This window comes from Balaenoptera physalus, assembly GCF_965194825.1.
Source record: "Balaenoptera physalus genome assembly, chromosome: 4".
In the NCBI taxonomy this organism is placed as follows: Eukaryota; Metazoa; Chordata; class Mammalia; order Artiodactyla; family Balaenopteridae; genus Balaenoptera; species Balaenoptera physalus.
In genome coordinates, this window is record NC_138891.1 from 72,311,437 (window position 1) to 72,337,931 (window position 26,495).

General features: G+C 45.5%; 1 long non-coding RNA gene across 1 annotated transcript; it reads right to left on the reverse strand.

The window, feature by feature from the left end:
- Positions 1-3,097: 3,097 nt before the first annotated feature.
- LOC309659534 lies at positions 3,098-25,134 on the reverse strand. The gene is made up of 2 exons (XR_014262870.1): positions 14,104-25,134; positions 3,098-14,040 (listed from the first exon to the last, which is right to left on the reverse strand). It is a non-coding gene; the product is annotated as an uncharacterized lncRNA (long non-coding RNA).
- Between the last annotated feature and the right edge of the window lie 1,361 nt (positions 25,135-26,495).

A 26,495-nucleotide genomic window follows, 5' to 3' on the forward strand; every position in this document is an offset into this window, starting at 1 on the left:
CTATTTACAAGTTTTTGATAATAACAACAATAATAGCAATGACAGAGATGATAGCTCGCCTTTTGTTCCCATTGTAGAAACTTCCAGCCATTCACCCTATCAATCCCTTAAAATAGAGTCCTTCCTATCTTGACTCTTCCCTTTTGGGACATGACCTGGGTTTCTATGTCTAATCTCCAAGATCCTGGGGTGGTACCCACACTGAGCTTTTTTTAAAAAATTGCTTCAGGCCATAGGGGATTTTTCTGCTGAGAAGACAATGAAATCTGTGCTTTTTCCCACCCTCCTGGAGGAAGAAACATTTCAGGGGACACCACACCTAAACATTCTGGGCATTTCCAGCAAATCTCAGCAGTTGATGAGATGGGTTGGGAAAAGTATTGCAGCTAAGGCTGCTAGCACGCACCGTTAGGTTTTGTTCTGTTTTGTTTTTTTTTTTTAAATCAGTGTAGGTGGTCAATTGAGTTAAATTAGCCTAGTCTGTTATCAGTTTCTCTTGACTTGCTCGTGAGTTCTTAAAAGGTAAAAATCTTTAGTGAGATGATTGTGTACGATTATGGGATGATGCCTCAGTGATGACTGAGTGAGTGAGTGAATTACTGACTGAATGAGTGGATTTTATGATCTCATGACCACGCGAGGCCATGGAAAGTGGGCTCGCCAGAGTCAGGAGACCTGGGCCCTAGCCCTGGCCCGCTTATGAACCTAACCATGTGATTGTAAGCAAGTCACTTCTGCAGACTGACACTTGGTTTCATCACCTGTAAAATGAGGGGCTTAGACTAGACCAGGGCCTCCCACACATCTGTGTAAACATAGATCATCAGGGGACCTTTTTAAATGCAGATTCTGATTCAGGAGGTCTGGGGTGGGGGTCTAAGATTTCTTCATGTCTAACAAACTCCAGGTGATGCCAATTCTTCTGGTCCATAGGCCACACTTTTTGTAGCAGGAGTCTTGATCTCCAGAGGTCCCTTTCTTAATATTCAATGGCTCCATTTCTGACACATTAGAATAATCAGTTTATTCACTACACAGCAGCCAGACTCCTTATAAAAGGTGAGTTTGACTTTTTGGTGGCTTCCCATATCATTCAGAATAAAATCCAGTTTTTACAATGTGGCACTACAAAGCCCTACATGATCTGATTCCCCCGCTCCATCACTTCCCTGGCCCCCTCCCCTCCCCCATCTTCCCCTTGCTTATATATATTCCAGCCACATGGATCTCTTTGCTATTCCAGCCATCCTCTAGCCTCAAAGCCTTTGCATGTGCTGTTCCCTCCACCTGGAATACTCGCCCTCCAGATATCTGTACAGTTTGGTCTTTGTTCAGATGTCACCTTATCAGAAAGACCTTCCCTGATCACCCTCTAAAAATGTTCCCCACTTTCCTCTGTTACTCTTTAACCCCTTACCCTGTTTAATTTTTGTTCATAGCAAATATTGCCATCTAATATCTTGCATATAGGTTTTTGCAGTTAGCAACTTTCTTATTTATTTGGTGATTTTTTTTTAAAAAATTATTTTCTATTGATTTGATTATCTGTCTATTGTCTTTCTCCTCCCCTAGCATGTGAGCTCCACAAGAGCAGGAATTTGGTCTATTTTCCCCACTGCTGTCTCTGCAGGATCTGACTGGTGCCCAACCATCATTTGCTGAATGTGCGAATAAAGGAAGAGATGAATAGAAAAGTGAGATATGGCTAGGCTATTAAAAAAAGCAGGCCTTATGGTATCATTTGACCACCTGCACCCTCTCTGTCTACAGGAAAAGCTGTGAGTCCCCAGGTCCCTAGAGACTGCTGGACAGAACAAGGGGGTCTGTAAGGACAGTGGCTTGGGGTTCACCTTAGCCACAGAGCAGTTTCAGTACTTATAACTCACCTGACTTACCTTTGTAGCCACTGTCACCTCAGGGGTGTATATTATCCTCGCTCTGGTGGAGAAGTGGCTGCATCAGGCCACCATTCAGATTACACCAAACTAACTCTCCTTCCTCTATTCTAGGGCCACCACTAGCCTTCGACTGTGATTTGGCTTCCCACACTGGCTGCCCACAGTGAGAAAGAACAGGCCGGTCAGGTTGACCCAAAAGCCCGCTTCATCTGGCATTTAGATATCTCATTATAAATTAATCACTTGGGATTCTGCTTTATCCCCCCCTCCAGTCTCCTCCGACCCATTAACTTTGGGACCCTGATGGGATCAAGTTTCTGAACCTTCAAGGCCAGACCCTGGACAGTGGCTATTTCTATAATATATTGCTACCCCGTGAAGGTTCTCAGCAGCTGGCTGGCTGGTCCTTCCCAGGTACCTTCCAGCATCACTGCAAGATTTGTTTAGCATTTCCCCACAAACCCAGTAACTCCACTTAGAGGAGTTTATATTAAGGAGCTAATTGGATAAATATGAGAAATGTATGTAGAAAAATGCTTACTATTGCATTGTCATCTTCTCTCTCCCTCAGCTGGAGGTGGTGATGGTGGTACTTTTGTACCCCATGCTGTCCCCAGAGTGTGGGTGGGCCCCAGACCCCTCCCCCCCACCATTCCACACTTCATATAGCACCCATGGGAATTAATTGATAGTGGTGTCTCTTACTGTAATTGTGAGGGGAAGGGTTGGTGACAGAGCAGCAGCTAGTTAAGTAATCTATACCCAAAGCCCGGAAGTGAATGAAGCTTTGGCCTCACCTAGCAACCAAGGAATTAGGCAGCCATGTCTCTTGCTCCAGGAATGCAGTCCTGGTCACAGAGTAGCAGCTGGCCTGCGTGAGCTGAGTTCTGGACCAGAGGTTTGCTCAGTCCTCAATTCTGGCTGTTGCTGTGAGCACCTCAGGGGCAGGTTTCCAAGCTGATCCGGAAGTCAGCCAAGGTCAGATGGGTTCCAGTCACTGATCATACCTTGAGGTCTCCCCATGGATTATGGCAGCTTCTCCAGCAAACCAAAGGTTCCTTTAAACTCCCAGAGGAGACAATACTGCCTCCTACCCACCCACTCACTTTCCAGGGAGCCTTAGCCCTACAATCACCCCATCACCCCCCTTTTTTTTTTTTTTAAGATTTTTTATTGATTGATTGATTGATTGATTGATTGCTATGTTGGGTCTTCGTTTCTGTGCGAGGGCTTTCTCCAGCTGCGGCAAGTGGGGGCCACTCTTCATCGCGGCGCGCGGGCCTCTCACTATCGCGGCCTCTCCTGTTGCTGAGCACAGGCTCCAGAAGCGCAGGCTCAGCAGTTGTGGTTCACGGGCCCAGTTGCTCCGCGGCATGTGGGATCCTCCCAGACCAGGGCTCGAACCCGTGTGCCCTGCATTAGCAGGCAGATTCTCAACCACTGCGCCACCAGGGAAGCCCCCCCATCACCCCTTTGAAGGAGCAAGCTACTTTTAGTTTCCAGAGATGATACACCCTCCCGAGGGTGACCAAGGTGACCTCTCTCCCTGAAGCAGGAAATAACCCCCATGTTAGCAAAAAAAAACAAAAACAAAAACAAAACTGGGAACAACTAATCCATCAGTCAGGGTCTGGCTCACCATGTTAAGGTTTATCATGCAGCCATTAAAATGAAGATGTAGATCTATACAGACAGATGAGTGAAAAGCAGAATGTGACAATACTGCACTTATACTTGGTCCCAATTTTACAAAAATATGGATGTGCAAGTGGAAACATATGTGCATGGAGAAATACTTAAATGATATCAAAATGCTAACAATGGTTATCTCTGAGTGGTGAGATTTCTGGTAAGGCTTTTTTTTTTTTATACTTCTCTGTATTATTTGACATTTTGCAATGAGCATGTTTATTTTATTAGGGGAAAAACTATTTTCAGATTGGAAGAAAAAACGTCCATTCAGTTTGGTGTACTTTAATATGCAAAATGCTGGAGTAGTGGCTGGTACAAGGTAGCATGAGGCACAGAGTTGACAGTGGCATGAACCCTGGCCCAATATTTGCAGGGTCAGCGTGCCCTGGATCAGATGACCTCTATGATAGGTCTTCCTATTTCAAGAATCTATGATTTGAAGATGCCAAACAGTATCTCCAGATCAAAACTATTTATAAGAATCATTTCCTTCATAATGAGTTGGAACTTCCACTAACTGCTTGTGTGTTTAGATGACATCATCTCTGAGATTTATGTGAAATGACTCCTTTTCCTTGATGTTATCAAGGAGTTTCAGCAGTTGAGTTCCTTATGTTTCTTTGTGTTTAAATGATATCTGAAGAAGCTGTCATTTGTCTAGGTTTAATTGTTTCCATTATTTTCTTTCCTGGTAAGTTTCCAGATATTGCTGGGCAGATTTGATAATGAGACCAGCAAAGATGTTGAGAGATGAAACATGCCTACAAGTTCTAGCCCAGATCTTCCACTTTTTAGCTGTGTGACCTTGAGTTAGTCACTTCTCTCTGGGCCTTATGTTTTTTCATTTATATAAAAGGGGGAGAGGAGGGAGGTTAGACAAGATGATTTTAAAGATCCTGTCCGCCTCTGACTCTCTGTGATGAGGTTTAACTCTGAGATTATAAAAGGATACCTCATGGTCCTGGTCCCAAATATTCTGAAAGTTATGTCAGTATCTACACCTTTCAATAACTGTAGAATTATGCTGTTGAATACAATTCAACAGAGTCCTCTCCCACACCACCCCTGGTAGGGGGTCCCCTGCATCTACTCACACCTATGGGGCAAGAAGCCCACTGCCTCTCAAGGCAGCTCATTTCCCTTTAGTCAGAAAGAGCACTTCAAAGATATTTCTTGGCAGAACTGAAATCTGTCACCCTGTACCTTCCACCCAATGTTCTGTGCTCTGGGTTACTTTGTAAAAGGCAATGCAAAAGTCACTACACTTTTGTCCCCTCCACCGCCCCGTTGTCAGCTTCAATGAAGGTGTTTCTAATTCCGGACACTGATCTTGGAGGAAGGGGGTCTCTCCTTTCTTATTTTAGACCTCAAGGTCTGAACAAAGGTAAGCAGTTCTTTACTCAAAGCTTCAGTGTTGGATGTGAACCATATAGAGTCGGGAGTGTGGAAAGTCAGGCACTGAGGTTCTTTTCTCAAACTTTGTCCTTTTGCCCTGAAAAAAAGTCTGGAGCCTCACTTCCCTGACCTATAGTCACATGGATGACCTTCCTTTTCTAACATCAGCCCTTCTCTCCCTTCTCATACTCCCTCTTTCTTTTTTAAACCCCCTGGAGTCCCTGCATCTCCTACCCCATTTTCTTGAATTACCAACATTCTTAATCAGAAATCTCTGCGTCCATGTCCCCTCTTGTGTCTAAATTGTACAGCCTCCAGGACTTCCCTGGCAGTCCAGTGGTTAAGACTCTGAGCTTCCACTGCAGGGGGCACGGGTTCAATCCCTTGTTAGGGAACTAGGATCCCGCATGTCACACTCGATGCAGAAAAAAAAAAAAAAAATTAAATTGTACAGCCTCTAGCATCTCTCTCTCTTCTCTCCACTTTCTGTAGCCAGGTATGGAGAAGAGGTGGTTCTGAGACCCAACAATAGAAACAAAGGATGTCCAGAACATAGGTGACTCCCATTTCAGAGTGAAGTTTGCTTTCCTCCAAATATGTTAGAAAAAAAGAAAAATCAGATGCATCTTGTACCTCAAGGATTACAAACTTGAAACTAGTAGATAAATATGTCCTGGAGATCTAACGCACAGCATAGCGATTATAGTCAACAATACTGTATTATAAACTTCAAAGTTTCTGAGAGACTAGATCTTCATTGTTCTCACTACAAAAAAGAAATAATAATTATGTGACCTGATAGGGGTGTTAGCTAACACTATGGTGGTAGTCATAATACTGCAATATATAGATGCATGAAATCAACACCTGTACAACTTAAACTTACACAATGTTATATGTCAATTATATCTCAATTAAAACAAAAAACCAGAAACAAAAGGATTATTTAAGCTTCAATGGGTCTACATAAGTAATTCACATTCCTTTTGTCAACATAATTTTATGTTTTCATTATAATGTGCTTTTCCTTTAACTTGAGAAAATGAGCCCACACGATCCTGCCTAATTCTTAGGTTCTCCATTGAATGGGAAGGTGGGAAATGGGAGGGGCTTTGGAGAGAGGGTTTTTAATGTCTCTATCAATCAGCATTCAACTAGAGAAGGACAAGGAGGAAATACATATTAATATATTAAGAGATTCATTGCAAGGAATTGGCTTATGTAATTGTAGGGGCTGGCTAGGCAAACCTGAACTCCATATGGCAGACCATCCAGAAAGGTAGGCTAGAACTCTCAGGTGGATTCTCCAAGGAAGAAGTTTTTATGACCTTTCAACTGATTGAACCAATTGATTATCTAGGTTAATCTCCCTTACTTAAAGTCAACTGATTAAGGACTTTAATCATATCTAGAAAATACCTTCACAGCAACATCTAGATCAATGTTTGACTGACTAATTGAGGACTGTGGTCTAGCCAAGTTGACACATAAAGAAGACCATCATGTCCCTCAAATACCTATTTGGAACTTTGGCAGTTCCAAGAAAAATGAAATATGCTTATTTCTTTTTTCTTTTTCTTATAAGAAGAACTGATAGAAAACATGCCTTTAGGTAACGTTTCCTTAGAAATGTTCCAGTCCTTTGCTCAGGAGAGTAGCCCCTCTTTTGCCTGTTAATAAAGAGGTGTACAGAGTTAAGGCTGGGTGGCAGCCTTAACTTCCAGTTCAATGGAATCATTGTTGTGTTTCCTGGTTGAAGAATTCCTTCCTTTGGAACTAGAACCCCTAGACCAGCAGAACCTAAGGTCACAAGGAAAGACAACAGAAATTTTGCTAGTGGACCATTAGGAGTCACATTGACTGGAGCCACTCCCATTTCCACCCCTTGATTCCTGAACCCAGGAATCTTGGCTATGGGAGAAATAGCACCATATACTGGATACTGATTTAGAGAATACACAGCATCCTAGAGGACACTGTCCCAGCCTCATGAGGTATTGCCACATAGCTGGTGCTATGAATGAGTCTTCAAAAGGCCATTCCATATTCTATCAAGCCAACTGATGCAGGATGATGGGGAACATGGTAAGGCTAGTGAATTCCATGAGCATAGGCCCATTGCTGTACTTCATGGCTGTAAAGCAAGCTTCCTGATCAGAAGCAGTGCTATGTGGGATAGTGTGGTGGTGGATAAAGTATTCTGTACATCCTCATATGGTAGTTTTGACAGAATCATTGTGTGCAGGGAAGGCAAATCCATATCTAGACTAAGTGGATATTTCAATAAGAACAAAGTCCTGGCCCATCCATGATGGAAACGGTCCAACATAATCAATTTACCAACAAGTAGCTTGTTGATCACCCCAGAGTCATAAAGGGATCTCAGTGTTGGTCTCTGCTGCTGGCAATTTGGGCACTCAGCAGTGGTCATAGCCAGGTTAGCACTGGTGAGTAGAAGTTGAGCCCATGCATAACCTCCATCCCTGTTACCATTCCCACTTTGTTCATGAGCCCAATGGGCAATGCCAGGTCTGACTGAAGAAAGAAGTTGACTGATATCCAAAGAATGGGTCATCCCATCCACTTGATTATTAAACTGCCCCCTCTGCTGAGGTTACCCTTTGGTGAGCATTCACATGGAAGACAAATACCTTCACAGCTTTCGCTCATTCAGAGATGGTCTATACACTGACCTCTTCCTGGGACCTCCGTGTCACTACCTTTCCAATAATGTTCCTTTCAAGTCCCTGCCCATTCAGCCAAACCATTGCCCACAGCCCATGAATCAGCATAGACTCTTGCATCTGTATAAGCATAAGAATTCTAGGTTGAGTGAACAGTAGGATATCTTAGATCACCAAAACAGAGTCATGATGGCCCTTCAGTCAATTCCCAGACTTGAGTCAGTTTATAGGCCAAGGAGCTCTTGAATGAAGTGGAGGCCAGGTCCCTTGAGGAAAGGCTCTGCCAACACTGCCAAATTTTTATACAGTACTGTTAATCTTTCTCTAAGTCTTCCCCAAAGGGACCATGATCTGCTAGCCAAATGCCATAGGTCTCTGTGAGTCAGTCTATTGTGATGACTGCTTTGGTTCTGTTGTCCATTATGGTAACCACACTCATCTTTTGTGATTAAGTGCTGTCACTTGGTATGGGCCTCTCTGGGGATCTCATCATCCTCATTGCATTAGGGATCCCGGTGTGGTGGTTGTAGGTCCTACTGTAATGTTTGACCTACAGAGAAAAGTGGCCACAGAACTCTTCAAGGATGCTGAGGTTCCCCGTAATCTAAAGCACTGAATTCAGAATCTCTGCTGAGTGGGCTCATATCAATAAATTCTGTCTGATCCAACTTTATAGTCTTTCCACCATAATCCTATACCTTTAAGATCTATTCTACACTGAGTTCCCCAGATTTCTATATGTATAAATTGGAAAACTCATGCAGTTTTGTTTTTTCTGCACCACGTGGCTTACAGGATCTAAGTTCCTCAAACAGGGGATCAAATCGGGGCCCCAGCAGTGAAAGCGCCGAGTCCTAACTACTGGACCGCCAGGGAATTCCCCATGCAGTTTTTGTTTTGTTTTTGAGTGTAGTAGATCTCCTCATGGGTCACACTTGGTACCTCACTTGGGGCCTGCTGGGACTTGTGTCTAGTTGTAGGCCGAGAGGTTTAGAGTGGTGGCAGGGAAAGCAAATTAATACAGGCCCAAACTAAGGCAGAGGTGGTGGGGATGGGTAGGAAGATATGATGGTTAATGTTATGTGTCGGGACTTCCCTGGTGGTGCAGTGGTTAATGCAGGGGACATGGGTTCGATCCCTGGTCCGGGAAGATCCCACATGCCACGGAGCAACTAAGCCCGTGCACCACAACACCTGAGCCTGTGCTCTAGAGCCCGTGAGCCACAACTACTGAGTCCACGTGCCACAACTACTGAAGCCCACATGCCTAGAGCCCGTGCTCCACAACAAGAGAAGCCACCGCAATGAGAAGCCCACGCACCACAATGAAGAGTAGCCCCTGCTCGCCACAACTAGAGAAAGCTGGCGCACAGCAATCAAGACCCAATGCAGCCAAAAAAAAAAATTTTATGTATCAACTTGCCTGAGCCATGGGGTGCACATTATTCTGAGTGTTTCTGTGAGGACAGTTTTGGCTGAGATTAACATTTAAATCCATAGACTGAGCTAAGCAGATTGTCCTCTCTAATGTGGGAGGGTCTCATCCACTCAGTTGAAGGCCTGAATAGAACAAAATGCTGACCCTCCCCCAAGTAAGAAATAATTCTACCTACCTGACTGCCTTCAGACTGAGGCATTAGCTTTTTTCCTGCCCTTAGACTCACAATGAAACACTGGCTCTTCCTGGGCACTGAGCCTGCCAGCCTTTGAAAGAAAACTTTACCACTGGCTCTCCTGGTTCTGACTGGAACTAAACCATTGGGTCTCCAGCTCACAGATTGTAGGAACTGCCAGCCTCAGCTCAGTAATAGTGTTATATATAATGAGGATTTGGCTTATATAAATCTATCTATCTATCGATCTCTTTTTTTAATTAATTAATTTATTTTTTATTTAAAATTTTTTTAAATGAATTTATTTTATTTATTTATTTTTGGCTACATTGGGTCTTTGTTGCTACACACAGGCTTTCTCTAGTTGTGGCAAGCAGGGGCTACTCCTTGTTGAGGTGTGCAGGCTTCTCATTGCAGTAGCTTCTCTTGTTGTGGAGCACGGGCTCTAGGCGCGCGGGCTTCAGTAATTGTGGTTCGCGGGCTCTAGAGCGCAGACTCAGTAGTTGTGGCACATGGGTTTAGTTGCTCCGTGGCATGTGGGATCTTCCCAGACCAGGGCTCGAACCCGTGTCCCCTGCATTGGCAGGCGGATTCTTAATCACTGCACCACCAGAGAAGCCCTTATCCATCTATCTCTTATTGGTTCTGTTTCTCTGGAGAACCCTGACTAATAAAGAGGAGAAAGATGAGAGAGACATTAAGGAGAAAGATGAATGTCTTGGCAACCGATAAAACAGAGATTTGAAGGACGGGGAAAAACACAAGAATGATTCCAAGATTTTACCTTGGAGACCCAACCAGAGGAGAGTGTGCCTAACTGAGATAAGGAGGTCAGGAGGATGAGTAGATTTGAAGAAGAAGAGGGTGCACCTGATTTAGCTGGCCTGAGTCTGCGTGGCACACGATACATCCAGGGCAGATGTATAGGTTCCTGGAGGAAACTTGCGACTAGCTCTTGAAAAATAGGGTTAGTCATGAGAAAACAATGGAAGTCATCTCTACAGGGAGAGTTAAAATTTTAGAGTGGATAAGACCATATAGACGATTTTAAAGATCGTGTCCATCTTTGACTCTATGTGATGAGTCTGAATTCTGGAATAACAACAGTCCCAGTTCTGAATATTCTTTAAGTTATCTTGATATTCAAGTCTCTCAATACTTACAGACTTATGTTGTTGAGTAGTGTCTCAGAGACCACTGCTGGAACCCCTGTTACGCCACCCCTGTTAGAAGGTCACCCTGCATCTACCAACACCAGGAAGCTCTCTGCCTCCCAAGGTGGCCCATTTTCCTTTAGTCCAGATCATTAGGAGTTCATCAGAAGTCCAGGATGAAAAAGGGTTGAGAAGAAGATTTGCCATTAAAATAGAGGAAGCAGTAGGTGGACCAAAGAGGAATAAAGGGAGGTAGGTATCAAGGAAATCAAAGGAGGGGAAGACCAAGAAGGTATAGGGGAATTAGAATTTAGGCTCCTGGAGTTAGAGATGGGGCAGTACCTGATGACTGAGGAGAAGATGATTCTCAAGGAGTGGTAGAGACCAAAGTCAGATTCCCTCTCTTAAGGGAGGTTTGGTGGGAGGAGTGGAAAGTTAACTGCTTATTCAAGCCATGGCTCCTTTAGTGGGCTTTGTATGGTCCCCTCCACCCACAAGGTGCATTTGCACCTTCCTTGGTACTGGTAGGTGGAGGACCCACCTCAATTATGAATACTCAAGACCACATGAATGCAATTTAGAAGGCAGGGGTAGAAGAATTCAGCTTTGAATGATGGCTTTGTAAAGTAGGATGAGCTTTGCAGAGAGAATTTTATGATGGCTCCTATCCATACACAACTAGGCTGGAGGCATCTATTGCTGCATTACAAATCACTCACACACCTTACTGGCAAAAACCAACAATAATGATTTATTATCCCATTATTTTTGTGAGTCAGGAATTCAGACAAGACACAGCAGGGACAGCTTATCTCTGCTCCCTGATGTCTTGGGTCTTTGCTGAAGATTCAAATGCTGAGGAGCTAGAATCATCTGAAGGCTTAACTGGGACTAGAGAATCTGCTTCCAGACGTAGCTCATTCAAGTGCCTGGCAAGTTTATGCTGGAGGCTGGTTCCTTCCAACATCGTCTCTCCACAGGTGCTTGAATGTCCTCACAACATGGTGGTTGGCTTCCCCAGGTGAGCAAGTCAAGGGCCCAAGGTGGAGGCTGAAATTTCTGTTAATGGTTTTGCTCAAGAAGCCCCACACCATCAGGTCTGCAATATTCTATTGGTCACACGAATCAGCCCTCTTCATTGTGCGAGGGGACTACACAGTTGTGAATACCAAGAGATAAGGAGTCACATGGGTGGCTGGCTGCCACACCTGGCATGGCAGAGGTCAGGTAAAGCCAGATGGGAGCAGTGCTGACAGAAAGCTAAAGGGCAGGTGACTGAGAGAAGTGCTTCACTGTCTTGGCTATTCTAGCCTAGGGGTCTGTGGATGGTGTTCTTGGTCTATCAGATTTTCCATCAGCCTGAATAACCTCCCAAAGGTGAAGAATTTATAGTTTCCCAAAAGGGAAGCATCAGCTGCGACCATCAAAGCCAAGACATACAAAGGCGCTTTGCTTGGCTGCACAAACTCTTTGTTGGCTATGTGTGTGGGTTGCCCAGTTTCCTGATGCGCATTGTCTATGGCTTCTAATGAATTTAGAGCCGAGTGGGAAGGCGTAGGGAAACAACAGCAGGGCTTCAAAAATGATTCTCCACTGAGCAAAGCTAAAAAGAAATCTACATGGCATACTGGATTTTGATGACAACAGATGTCTCACTCTTGGTCAACAGAATACCAAAAATCTGCATGTGTGGTGATGGGCGGCACTCTGTAGGAGCCGGTGGAGTTTCCACTTTGGCACAGTGTGGTTTCACACCGGAGCACCTCAGCGGCTGTTCTACTGACCACAGGACAATTGAAAGCCTAAGGTTTTTCCTTCTTATCACCTCTCCACCCCCTGGTGGGAGCTTTCCTGTCATTTTGCCTTTCCGGATGGAATGATGCAGAGGAGACCTCTGGGGACAGCCGAGAGAGCTCGTGCCTGAGCACAAGGGCGGGGAGAACCGGTGGACAAGATGTGAAAGGGCTTGATAAACATGTGAGAGATATTGAGGTGCCAAAACACAGCCGCAGAGCTGCCCTGCTGCAGAAGTGTTGCCTGAGGTGTGCGCTCCCTTCCTGCTGGGACTCGAGAGGGCGGGAGAACCTCCGGCAGGTGCCCTGTTCTCCATGGAGCTACCCAGCCAAGACCTGCTGCTTCTGAACAGCTAAGTCATGGTGTTTCCTCCAGGACAACAAGGGCTTCTGTTTCCAATACACAGCCTCTGCCGTTAGTGTGCTGTGTGACCAGGGCAAGTCTCAACCTTTCCACCTGGAATTTTGTCATCTGTGGATAATAACAGCCTGCTTCTCTGGGGCTTGGACCACTTAGTTATCAAGTGCAGGAGGAATGAGGAAATATTCACCGAACTCCAAAACACCATTAGGGGAAAGGCTTCTGGGAGGCACTTTGGGCAAAAGTATTATTTTCTCTCCATTAATTCCCCTGGATTCTTCCAGCACTGAGTGGCAGTAAGACAAGGCCACTGGCTTGAGGGCTGGATGCCCGAACACCTGATGGCTCTGCCTTGCTGTGTACCTGGAACACATGGCCCCCCAGGGGGTCTCTGTATACACTGTCTGCTCTGGTCTTTCATAGCCTTGAGTCTAAAGGCTGGAGTGGCCACATGGTACGTTGTGGAATGTCGACCAGATAGACACAAGAACTAGGGTTCTTGCCCAGCTCTTCCCAGCAGGTCAGAAATTAACCCATCCTGTTTCTTCACTGTCACTATGTAATAGGTCACCTGGGGGAACTTGTAAAAAATACCACTTCCCTGGCACTTGGAAGTGCTACCCTCCCTCTAGCCCCACGTCTCCCATACTCCCACAGCCGTAAGACCTCACCTGGTCCCCTCCTCCCTTTCAGGAAATGCACTGAGAGTAAGTAGCGGAGGGGTTGTCTTGCTATCCTGCTTCATCTTTTCCTAGCTAGAGACCCAGAATCCTGTCACAATAGAAGGAATTTCTGGACCTTTAGTCAGCAGGTATGGATATGGGTATTGAGTGTTTCATTTACTTGCTACAAGACCTTGGGTCAATCCCTTCTCATTGAGGTGGCTTCTCTTGTTGTGGAGCACAGGCTCTAGGTGCGCGAACTTCAGTAGTTGTGGCACGCGGGCTCAGGAATTGTGGCTCACGGGCTCTAGAGCGCAGGCTCAGTAATTGTGGTGCATGGGCTTAGCTGCTCCGCGGCGTGTGGGATCTTCCCGGACCAGGGCTCGAACCCATGTCCCCTGCATTGGCAGGCAGATTTTTAAACCACCGCGCCACCAGGGAAGCCCAAGATAGGTATTTTTATTCCCATTCTACACATGAAGAAACTGTAGTCCAGATGGTCAATGGCAGGAATAGTATTCAGACATTGGTCTGACCCCCTCACCTCCCAAGTCCTTGCTCTTATGTAGTCCAGCATGGATGGAATTAGCTGCTCATGGAGAGATACAATGGGAGAAAAGATAGGATGAAGACAAATCATGGAACATCTTGTTTATGGATGCTGAGGTGCTTTATTTAACATAGAGATGGAAGGGCACACAGGTTTTAAGGAAGGGAAGGAACACAGCTAGAAACGTGCATCGAGGGACTTCCCTGGTGGCGCGGTGGGAAGAGAGGAGAAACCCCACCTCCCCCACTCGCCCACTCCTCTCTTCCCCGGTGGCACAGTAGGAAGAGAGGAGAAACCCCACCTCCCCCACTCGCCGCAACTAGAGAAAGCCTGCGCACAGCAATGAAGACCCAACGCAGCCAAAAAAATAAAATTAAATTAAAAAAAAAAGAAACGTGCATTGAAAGAGTGGATATATGTATATGTATCAGTCACTTTGCTGTACCCCTGAAACTAACACAACATTATAAATCAACTCTACTCCAACAACAATTTTTTTAAAAAATGTGCATCGAGGTCACTCCTGTGGCCAGAGGGAGGGTGGACTAGAGATCAGGTGGGAGGCTGTGACCATGATCCAGGCCTGGGGAGAGAGAATCACTGCTCGCCTTCAAGACCGAAGGAATTCGAAGTTACATTTTAACTTGATACCCAGCTGATGCTAATGCACATGGAAATTTGACCAGCATTGCCACAAAGAACAGGAGTTCTCCCTGGGGCTGGGGTGAGAGGTGGGGGGACACTTTGCCTCGAGGGGCACGTCTTTTTTGGATGTCAGATCCCTCTGAGAATCAGAGGAAAGCCACGGACCCTTGCCCCAGAAAAAAGTGTCCACGATTGCCAACATTCACCTACAACTTTAGGGCCTTCACAGAGCCCTGCAGAGCACAAAGACCACTGCTGGCTCTGGAAGGAATTCCCAAATCTTAATTCATTAAGTTGGGGAGGAGTGGCAAGGCGTTTACAGTTGAAAAAAAAAATTCAAGTCTGAAACCATGGGCTGCCGTTTCAGAGACCTCTTCAGAGCCTGGACAAAGCTTGGTCACCGTGGCCAGAGCCAGAACTCTGTTCCCCTCCCCCTCCCCCCCTTGCATTGTTCTCCAAATCCCCTGGTGATCTAAGCAGACACCCTGGAGCAATGCAACAAGGCCCACCCTGGCTTCCTTGAGTTGGACGGAGCCTGCCTGCCTGCCTGCCTGCCTGCCTGCTTTTCTTTAGTCCCAGAAAAGCCAAAATTAGCCCCACTTTTGTTTCTTTTCTCAGGAGCCTCTACATTGTGTCTCAGGAAAGGATTATTGTGCTCTGGCACCCTATCTTATCGTGGGGGAGGTGATGAGTGAAAGGAAAATGGTCTGACAAATTGGTTGAATTTGGACAATCACATGACTTTCCAGTAATTGCCCATCACTGCTTCAGTAAGGCTATTGTTTCAGCTCCCAAATATTTAGCCAAGCAGGAGGCCGGGGATGATTGGGGAGCTGTCAGAGGTTTGAGAGCTTGATAATGTGGGGAAAGGACTTTTTTTTGGTAATCTTCTGGCATTTTGATGGAAATGGTGACACCCAGGAGGCTCTGGCCCCATGACTTCTTTATCACTAATTGAGCTCTTTGGGGGTAAGGGGACACCTTGGGGTCTCTGCCGGAATGCAGGGAGAAGGGGAGAGACTCCTTCTGAGGGATGGATTCTGGAGGCTATAAGCATTTGAGCCTAGTTTGATTCAGCAATCACCTACCTCATGGCTGGACAGGCTGCCTTGCCGACTCCTCTGGAGAGATAGGGAAATATTCTTTTACTTCTCACAATGAGCACTGCTCAGAAAAACAAAATCAGGCACAGTGAGCCAGGAGGCAAATGTGACTTGAGCTGTCAGAGCTAAAGTTTTCACACAAAAAATTCAAGGCACGATCAGACGTTTGCCCTTAGACAACTTTTCAAAAATTCCTGCGTCTCCAGGGAGAGAGAGCTCCCACTGACCTCAGCCAGGCTTGCTCAGCCTGACATCACGGGACATTTGGAAGATGAGGCCAGTGGCGGCAGCAGCACGTGAGAATGTGTGTTATCGATGGGGAACACTTTTCCCCTGTGCTCATGCAGTCATCTGTCTGATATGCCTGTGGGTGGAGGTGGGCAGAGGGGAAGGGTGTGTCCCGTCACCGGCGACAGAAAAGAGCCATGAGGTCATCGGAGCCCAAGGCTTTCCTCACTGACCAAGGGCAGCAATTGTCTTCCTGGCTTGCATTCCCAGGGGTTCACCTCCGCTCCCACGGAGGGTTCTGATACTGGGATTCCTGCTTTGGACATATACTTTCTTCCATCTGAAAACATGTCCCGATAGCCAGAGAGGAGATATATTACTTAGCAAGAGATTTGAGCTTTAACTTTGAGAACTGCACAGATGACAACTCCCTCCCGTCTGAGCCTCCCTCAGAAGCCCCCTTGCCTCTCATAAGCCCCTGCTTAAGCGGCACTGTGTGGGCAGCCCTCCACCCGCTTTGCCTCCCCCCCCCACCACGGGGCTCTTCCGTGGCATCTCACTGGGATTTGGGATTCCTCCCCACTCCTCCATCCCCAGACCTCCTGAATCAGCAAGACTTGAGAATCTGTGCAATAGGCAGACCCCGTTATTCTGCTGCACTGAATTTGAGAATCATTGAGCCAGCCGCTCTCTAGGGACAGATTTAGCTCCTGTATTCTCGGATCAGAATGTTCTGAGGACGGCAGCCTCCAAGGTGTAAGCCCACAGCCTCCCATTGGTACAGGGAGTTTTAATAACCATTAGGTCTCGTCTTCTTACTTTAGTGATTCTTACCCTGGAGGCATGTTATCAATAGAATCATGCATGGTGTTTTTTAAAAAATTACATATAATATGATTTCCAAGCAGAGGTGGGGTTTCTCCTCTCTTCTCTAACATGCCAAAAGAACACTTTAGAATCCCTGGTAGTGGTTCCACCAGAAGGGTATGTGTTGGCACCTGCTAATCTCTTGGGGAACCTCCCTAATGAGGGCCAATTGCTTGCCGCCAAGGAGGACAGACAGCCTTCTGAACAAAGAGGGGCTTGGGGACCCAAGACTTACCCTAATAACTTCCTTTAAAAGGTAGCCTCCCTGGGGAAAGGGATGTACTCAGATGCTTTAGGCTCCAAGATGGTCGAAGAGACCTTGGACCCTGGGGTAGATCTTTGCGGGGAAGAAGGTGGGAGAGGAGATGCTGGCTCTGCCAGCTGGTGGGGCTGAAACTGGGCCTGACTCAGCATTGCGAGGCCAGCTGGTGTCCTTGGAGGAGGCTGTGTAGGTGAACTGCTATATTGGGAGACCACGTCTCCCCTGGCCATGGTTAGTAAAGGGGGAGGCAGTGGTTCCTTCTCGAAGGGCCACAGCTGGGCCTGAAAGGCTGCTGGGAGCGCCAACGGACACCAGCTGAGGAGGGGGTAGGACCAGTGTCCAACAGTGACACCACGAGGCAGCTAGAGGTCACAGCAGAAATCATGATTCCCTGCTGAGGTTTCTTTGGTGTGGTTTGCCCAGCACTGATTTAAGTGCTTGGCACTTATTCATTCATGTAATAACAGTTCTGTGAGGGAGTTACTATTACCCCTTTTGTACAGAAAAGGAAATTGAGGCATGGAGGTTATATGGTGAGTAGCTGGCAGACTGTGAACCAGGCCATCTGGCTCCAGAGCCCATCCCTCTAACCGCCAGGCAGGTCTTGTTGCCTCCATAACATTAACCATTGTTGACTGAGTGCTTACTACGTGCTATATATTGTGTTCTCTGTGCTCTTTTAGTCTTCACCACTATCTTATGAGGTGGGAACTGTTCTTATTCCCATTTCACAGATGAGGAAATTGAGGCTCAGAGAAGATATAAGTAGTGGACTGCTCACCATCGTTCTCTCCACTCCGGGAATGGAGGCCGGACTAATTCCATCTAATCCCACCACAGTTCTGCGGCTTTTTGGAACTTCTAAGCCTTTAGGATTCTCAGAAAACCGAAGCTAGTTGGGAATCTTGACTAGGGGATACTGGACTTCCCACAATAAAACCTGTGCAGTCCTTAGTGAGGAACTGGAAAAACAAAAGTGGGACAATATTTCTACCTCCAATTTTGTGAAAGTAGATCACACCAGTTTCAGAGGTCCCGCCCCAGATTTACTGAATGAGAGTACATGAAGATTGGGGCCAGTAAATGTGAATTTAAAACAAACCACAGGTGATGCTGGTGCCCAGCCAAGGTTGAGAATTACTGCCTTTATTTCATAGTAACATTTCACAGCCCCCAGTGACCAGGCAGCAGTGTTTCCAGGAACCGTTTTGAGTTTCCAAATCCTCCTGCACAGAAGGAAGCTCCCTGTGGAAGCGGACCAGAGGGAAGGAGCTGGCTAAGGGCCAGCAGAGAAGCCAGGCCCGTGGGGCCCAAGGCTCACATCCACATGCTCTTTGTTCATGCCCTCCGCTTGCCTTCTCTACTTGGAAAGTGATCTGTTGAAAGACAGGCTCAAATGTCTTATTCTCGGTGGATACTTCTCCCATCCAGCCTGCCCTCCCGGCCTCGCCCCTACAAAGGCTTGCCCCTGTGAGCCCCAGCACAACGCTCCCTCAGAGCACTGCCCACCTCATCTGTTCTCTATGTTCTCCCCACAACCAGGCAAGACACGCTAGCAGGACTGGGTATTTTTTACATGTGCCCCAGCCCAGCAGGGTGTCTGAGACATAGTACCCTCTCAGAAAGTGCTAGCCGACTGAGCATAAGGGAAGGGAAGAAGGGAAGGGTAAAGATAGAGGGATGGGGAAGCCAGACAGGGCAAAGTGCTAAGCAGGGATGGAGGATGGCTAGTGAAATTGGATTTGGTGCTGATCCCTTGAGCATTTGTGACCTCTGCTCTGGCCCATGGGACAGGCCAGTCCAGGCACTCTCCTGGTCACCCAGGAACTGTGGGCAGAGGCCTGAGGGAGTGGGGAGAACGTTTATGATTTCACCAGGAGTCACTTCTCATCTGTGTTGATGTTTCTAACAACCCAGTAAGTAGGGTAGATGTTAATAATCTCATTTTACATCTGCGAAAACTAAGGATCAGGAAACTAATAAACATGTCCAAGGTCACATGACTAGTAAGCAGGGGATGGGTTAATGCAAATTCACTGCTGGATAAAAGTATTCTTAGGGTTGGAAGAGCCCTGGAATACCATCTGATCCATCTCTGGTCAGTGGTGCATCTTCCCGAAACATCTTAGAGGAGGGGTGATGGAGCTGTGTGGGATCACTCTAGTACCAGGGAGCTCCTGGCCACCACTGCAGCTGGGACAGGGCCAAAGGAAAGTTCTCCCTTGCACTGAGTTAAACTCCTTCTCTGTAGCATATACCCACTAGCTCAATCCTCTCCTGAAGACCAGCCTAAGGCTTGCTCCATTTTCACTCTGTCGGCTCTGCTCTACTGCCCCTGAGATGCCAAGGCCCACATCCTGGACTGAGTTGAGTCCCAGATTCCCCTCCCTTGTGGCATTCTGGCCCAGGGCCACCCGTGCTCGCTCAGCTGGGACACTGACTCACTCGGGACAGTGTGGGCGAGTCACTGCTTGCCTATGGGGATCTACTTCCCAGTTAAGGTATAACAAAGGGGTAACATTCGCTGCCACACTCTGCCTATTCAGGAGAAACTAGAGCATCTCAAAGCATCTCCATCCTGCTTCCTCAGAAGTTTGAAAGGTTTTACTCATACAACCTCAGAATAAAAACGTACTCAGAGCCTAAAAGATATTCAGGTGAGTTGGGCCTGAGGAGGGGGAAAGCTACAAAATGAATTGCTTCATGCCTAGGAAGTCATGATAATACTGATATCTCAACAGCCTTTGGGTTGAAAAACCCTTTCATGGTTTGTTTTTAGTTTTTGCAACCCATCAGTAAGGCAGGTAGGAGAGAAGTAGACATTTATTTTGTGAACAAGGAAAACAGAATCAGTCTCAGAGCTGGTGAGTAGTGGGATGAGGACTTGCCCCCAGGTCTTCTGGGTCTGAGGTCACTGACTTTGCCCCTTGTGCGGCAGGCCAGAGCGAGCCCTTGAGAGACCCCCTAGATGCTTGACAACACTAGGCACTCACGTGCTGCAACTCAGGCCCCACGCCAGCTGCTACCGCTGGTGACAGCACTTCTGAGTCTGGTGCTTTATTGCGTACTATCTTATCTCAATAGGAAAAGGCAATTCAAGGGAAGAATTTCCTTGTCATGGTGCTCCCAGCTTTCCATTGTCCAGCTTTCTCAGCCCCGGTTCATCCCCTGGGTCTGACCATTACTCATATCCACGGAGGTGCCTTATCAGGGCTGTCTAAGATACAGGGACTATTTTTTTCTCAGTACCAGACAAACTGGAATCTGTCTACCCTTTGTGGCCAGACATCATCCCACAATTAGCTGGCTCAGAAGCCAGCTGCATGGAGAAGCTACAGTCACCAGTAATCCAGCTGCTTCCTTCACAAAGCCCTAGGATTTCAGGGTCCTCTACCATCAAGGGTGATGGAGAGCGACCTCGTGATGAAGCTGACTGTGAGAGTCTTCACGCCTGTAATTCCTCCCTCAAATTTTACTCTGAAAAACTTCAAACCTACAGAAAAGTTGCAACAATAATACAATGAACGTGCTTATACTATTCACCTGGATTCATCAGTTGATCCCATTTTGTCATGTTTACTTCCTTCTCTCCATATACATAAATACCTGAAACATGTATATTTTTTTTGGTCTGAACATTTAAAAGTTGCCAAATCATGATGCTTCTCTCCTAAATAGTTGGCATATCTATCCTAAGAACAGGGCGTTCTCCTATACAAACATAATACTATTATCATTCTCAAGAAAATGAAATAATAATGTTAGCTAATATACTGTACATATTCCAATGTCCTCAATTGTCCCAATAATCCCATGTAGCTTCCCATCCCCCGCCTTTAGGCTCCTTTAAACCAGTACAGTTCTCTAGTCTTTTTCTTTGTTTTTTATAACATTGACATTAAAAAAAAATCCAAGGTAGTTGCTTTACAGAATGGCCCACAATTTGGATTTGTCTGATTATTTCCTCAAAAATGGATTTCCGATTAAAATATTTGGCAAGAATATTTCACAGGTGATGTTGTATCCTGATCAGGATATTACAACAGGAGGCACATGATGTCAGTTTGTCCCGTCTTGGTAATGTGAACTTGATGACTTGGTTATGGTGATATCCTCATATCACCCCCATGGTGAGATCCAGATTTCCCCATTGTAAACAAACCCATTTCCATTTGTAATTCATAAACTACTCTGCAGGGTGTGATGAAACAAAATTTATCTTTTAAGGCAGATCAAGAAAATTTAAACATAAAATCCTCTCTCTGCGTCCATTTGTGCCTCCTCCTTCTCTCCCTAATGTGCAGTGTGCATCTGCATTACACATTAACCAGAACTTCTCAAAGACGGGAGTGCCTTCACCATAAAGATAACGTTTTTCGGGACTTCCCTGGTGGCACAGTGGTCAAGAAGCCGCCTGCCAATGCAGGGGACATGGGTTCGAGCCCTGGTCCGGGAAGATCCCACATGCCATGGAGCAACTAAGCCCGTGCGCCACAACTACTGAGCCTGCTCTCTAGAGCCCGCGAGCGACAACTACTGAGCCCACGTGCCGCAACTACTGAAGCCGGTGAGCCTAGAGCCTGTGCTCCACAAGAGAAGTCACTGCAATGAGAAGCCCGCGCACCGCAACAAAAAGTAACCCCCGCTCGCCACAACTAGAGAAAGCCCACGCACAGCAACGAAGACCCAATGCAGCCAAAATATAAATAAATAAATAATAAGATTTAACAAATAAATACATAAATCCTGTTTAAAAAAAAACCAAGATAACTTTTTCCCCCTTTCTTCTGACACTAGTAATGTAACTTCTTTGAAGAACAGCATTCTTTCCAAACTCTGCAGGGGGCTGTGCTGACTTGCAGCCCACTTTGTATGTGCTTACCTGGACTAAGTAACCTTGGTGAATCTTATGTAAAATATCATTTGATGTATGATCCTTTGTCTTGAGAATGATATGACTGTGCCTTTGACTTCTAACAGGCAGAACAGTTCTCAGAGCTTTCTGAGAGTCTGTCTCCTGGGTTATAATCCTCAGTTTGGCTCAAATAAAATTCCCTTTTTTTTCTTCTTAGCTTGATTGTTAAATTGAATTTTCATCAACAGGTGGTACATTGAGACCCTGTGAGTATCCTACTCCCAATAACCTTTCACGTGTTTTTAGCAATTATTGAGGTCCTTGTCTGTCAACTATTATTATGGTGGATCACATTGTTTTTAACCTAGAAAAGAAATACTCATTATGGAAAAGGTATAGAATAATGAAAAGTATAATGGAAATATAATTGCTACATACACACAGAGAGCAAGATAAAAATACATTCACAATACACAGTATAGTTACTTATAAACTTCCCCTCTTCTAATGTTTCTGTGAATGTTATTTGGGGGACCATATATGTATTTATAACTTTCTTCAGTTTATTTTGTCTGATTATATAAGAGACCTATACTAATTGAAAAAGTTTATCATATTCTGTAACAACCTACATGGGAAAAGAATCTGAAAAGGAATGGATGGAGATATATATATAAATATACATATATATATATCTGATTCACTTTGCTGTACATCTGAAACGAACACAACATTGTAAGTCAACTATACTCCAATAAAAAAATTTTATAAAAAAAAAATTTTTATAAAGTTTATGAAGCACCAAAAAGTATTAAAAAGCATAACATTCATAAATATATCCATGACAAAGTTACTTATATAATACCTACTTTTTCATATGCCTCTTTTCTTATTCATACTAAGAACTCAAAAAAATTCTGTCTTTTTAATTTTCCTGCCTTGCTTTTAAATGGTAACTAGGTTGTTATATTTTCTCAGGGGCTCTCTCCTGCCTGTTTTCCCTAGTTTGGGAGTCGATGCTATCTGGTCTCCCTTTACCATTCTTTGGTCTTGGGGGATGTGATTGGCAATGAACTGGAACTACAACAGCTTCTTGGGCCAAGTGGTTTCCTTTGGAAACAAAGTTTTATGCTGCAAGCTTGAAAGGAAAGGGAATTTAGGGGGAACTATTTTTTAATTGGGGGATGTATTCAACTGCTTCCACAGTCAGAAACCACTAGTACAAGAATCCACATAATCCCCTGACTATGGAAAGTCTCATAATAAGACTCATCTGATATTGTCAGTACACAGTGTTTTGAAAATAATTGCTGATGGTGGCACACACTCTCTTGGATTCTACTTTATTACATGACATTGTCTTCTGCAGATTTTTCTTACCATGTTAGAACTGGGAATTCATGTTGTGAGAATGAGCAGGCCGCTCAGGCACTGAAGTAGATGATTTCAAGGTAATTCAAGTCTGTTCCTCAGTCTACGGGTCTGTAATCTTTTAGGTTTAATGCCAAAATAGCATTTCTTCATGAAACTATAATGTTTAATCTTTCCGAACAAGTGGAGTTTTCGGGCTTTATCACTTTTTTTCCCCCTATTCTAAATAATTTTATGAGAACATCTCATACAAATAGATCACTTTAAAAGTAACTTCCTGAGGGCAGTGCTCTCAAAGAATCACCTGAGGAGCTTGTCAAAGATTCCCGGACCCTGCCCAGATCTAGGAAACCCTGGGGTGGAGACTAAGAGCCTATATTTGAAGAGATATCACACACATCAGAGCTTTAGGACCTACATATTCCAAAGTGCAATTGCTGGTCAGAGGAAAGGCCTATGGGATAGCTCTTCTCACACGTGGTCAGGCTGCCCTTGGGAAAGATTGTGGCAGCTGCAGTGTATGAGAGCCCTTGTTCCAGCTGTGGGTTTAGAAAATTTCCCAGACTTGCACTGGAGACACCCCAAATACTAGGACACCTGCAGGAAAGACAAAAGGATGAAGGTCAAGGTCCAGTTCAGAGCAGAGGCATGGGACTTGACAGGTTGCTCTGAAAGCACATTCGAGTTGGTGCGGTCTGGACTCAGAAGCTGGAAACTAGCTCAGGGGTAACAGCATGGGGAAGGGGCCCTTGCATGAAGGATTCCACAGCAACCTGCAGGATGTGAAGACAGTTTTGACAAATGTTCTCAATACACTGGTGGTCCTGTCCTAGCTGCGGTGTCTCATTCGCCTGTACTTAATGGAAGTTGGAGGTAATCTACCGAAAACAAACAAACAAAAAAATACAGTATAATCTTAGAACCTTACAACTGGAAAGCATGTTTGATATCAAACCTAAAAGAGAAAACTGCTAGAACAAACAAAACAATTAAAAAACTGGTGGCCTAGGGTGTGACACGTGAACCATGGTTACCACTCTATGCTGCAAGCAGACGGCACGTCAATTAGCCCTGGAAACTGAACTGCCAGGAGAACCACCTGTTTTTTCTTTTTTCTTTGCAAGCCCAGGAAAGTTTATTGGTGTTGTTACCTTTTCAGAACATCGCCAATAATTAGCCTTATTAAATAACTCTCTGCGATATGGACTAGCATTCTGGGAAAGTTCAGAAAATTTCCTCAACGTTGCTGATTTGAAACAGCGTTACATTTAGTCTTCATGTCTCCATAGGCTCCTCTTGGCTGTGACAATTTCTCATATTTCCTCGTTTTTGATGACCTCGACAATGTTGAGGAGTACTGCCCTATTCTAAAGCCTCAGAGTCTTCTGCTTCAGTTGGCAGAAAGGGAAAGAGACAGTGGAGGAGCCACTTCAGATTCATAAAAACCCCAGCTTACAGGAGGTGCCTCTATAAACAAAATCAATGGATTGCTTTGCCCTCTGGCTTTCACTTGGGTTCAGCCAATGACAAGACAAGCAGCAATGAGAGACCAGAGGCAGAAGGCAGATAGATGAAATAAATTCCTCTCAAGAATTAACTCCAGAGAGGGACCTTCAAGATGACGGAGGAATAAGACGTGGAAATCACCTTCCTCCCCACAAATACATCAGAAAGACATCTACACGTGGAACAACTCCTACAGAACACCTATTGAACGCTGGCAGAAGACCTCAGACTCCCCAAAAGGGTGCGTGAGGGAAGGGGATTCAGAGCACCGCCTAGACGAGCTCCAGAGACAGGCGCAAGCCGCGTCTATGAGCAGACCCCAGAGACATGCATGAGACGCTAAGGCTGCTGCTGCTGCCACCAAGAAGCCTGTGTGCAAGCACAGGTCACTATCCACACCTCCCATCCCGGGAGGCTGTGCAGCCTGCCACTGCCAGGGTCCCGTGATCCAGGGACAACTTCCCCGGGAGAACGCATGGTGCGCCTCAGGCTGCTGTAACGTCACACCGGCCTCTGCCGCTGCAGGCTTGCCCGGCATTCCGTACCCCTCCCTCCCCCTGAGCTTGAGTGAGCCAGAGCCCCTGAATCAGCTGCTCCTTTAACCCCCTCCTGTCTGGGCGGGAACAGACGCCCTCAGGTGACCTACACGCAGAGGCGGGTCCAAATCCAAAGCTGAACCCCAGGAGCTGTGCGAACAAAGAAGAGAAAGGGAAATCTCTCCCAGCAGCCTCAGGAGCAGCGGATTAAATCTCCACAGTCAACTTGATGTACCCTGCATCTGTGGAATACCTGAATAGACAACGAATCATTCCAAAATTGAGGCACTGGATTTTGGGAGCAGCTGTAGACTTGGGGTTTGCTTTCTGCATCTAATTTGTTTCTGATTTTATGTTTATCTTAATTTAGTATTTAGAGCTTATTATCACTGGTAGATTTGTTTATTGATGTGGCTGCTCTCTTCGTTTTTTTATATACGTATATATATATATATATATTTTTTTTTTTTTCCTTTTTCTCTTTTTGTGAGTGTGTATGTGTATACTTCTTTGTGTGATTTTGTCTGTATAGCTTTGCTTTTACCATTTGTCCTAAGGATCTGCCTGGTATTTTTTTTGTTTGTATTTTTGTTTGTTTTTTTAGTATAGTTTTTAGCACTTGTTATCATTGGTGGATTTGTTTTTTGGTTTGGTTGCTCTCTTCTTCCTTTCGTTTTAAATTTCTTTACATTACTTTTTAGTTTTTTAATTTTTAATAATTTTTTTATTTTAATAACTTTATTTTATTTTTCTTTCTTTCTTTCTTTTTCTCCCTTTTCTTCTGAGCCGTGTGGCTGGCAGGGTATTGGTGCTCCAGCCGGGTGTCAGGCCTGAGCCTCTGAGGTTGGAGAGCCGAGTTCAGGACATTGGTCCACCAGAGACCTCCCGGCTCCACGTAATATCAAACGGCAAAAGCTCTCCCAGAGATCTCCATCTCAACGCTAAGACCTAGCTCCACTCAACAACCAGCAAGCTACAGTGCTGGACACCCTATGCCAAACAACTAGCAAGACAGGAACACAACCACACCCATTAGCAGAGAGGTTGCCTAATAATAAGGTCACAGACACCCCAAACCACACCACCGGACATGGTCCTGCCCACCAGAAAGACAAGATCCAGCCTCATCCACCAGAACACAGGCACCAGTCCCCTCCACCGGGAAGTCTACTCAACCCACTGAACCAGCCTTAGCCACTGGGGGCAGACACCAAAAACAACAGGAACTTCAAACCTGCAGCCTGCAAAAAGGAGACCCCAAACACAGTAAGTTAAGCAAAATGAGAAGACAGAGAAACACACAGCAGATGAAGGAGCAAG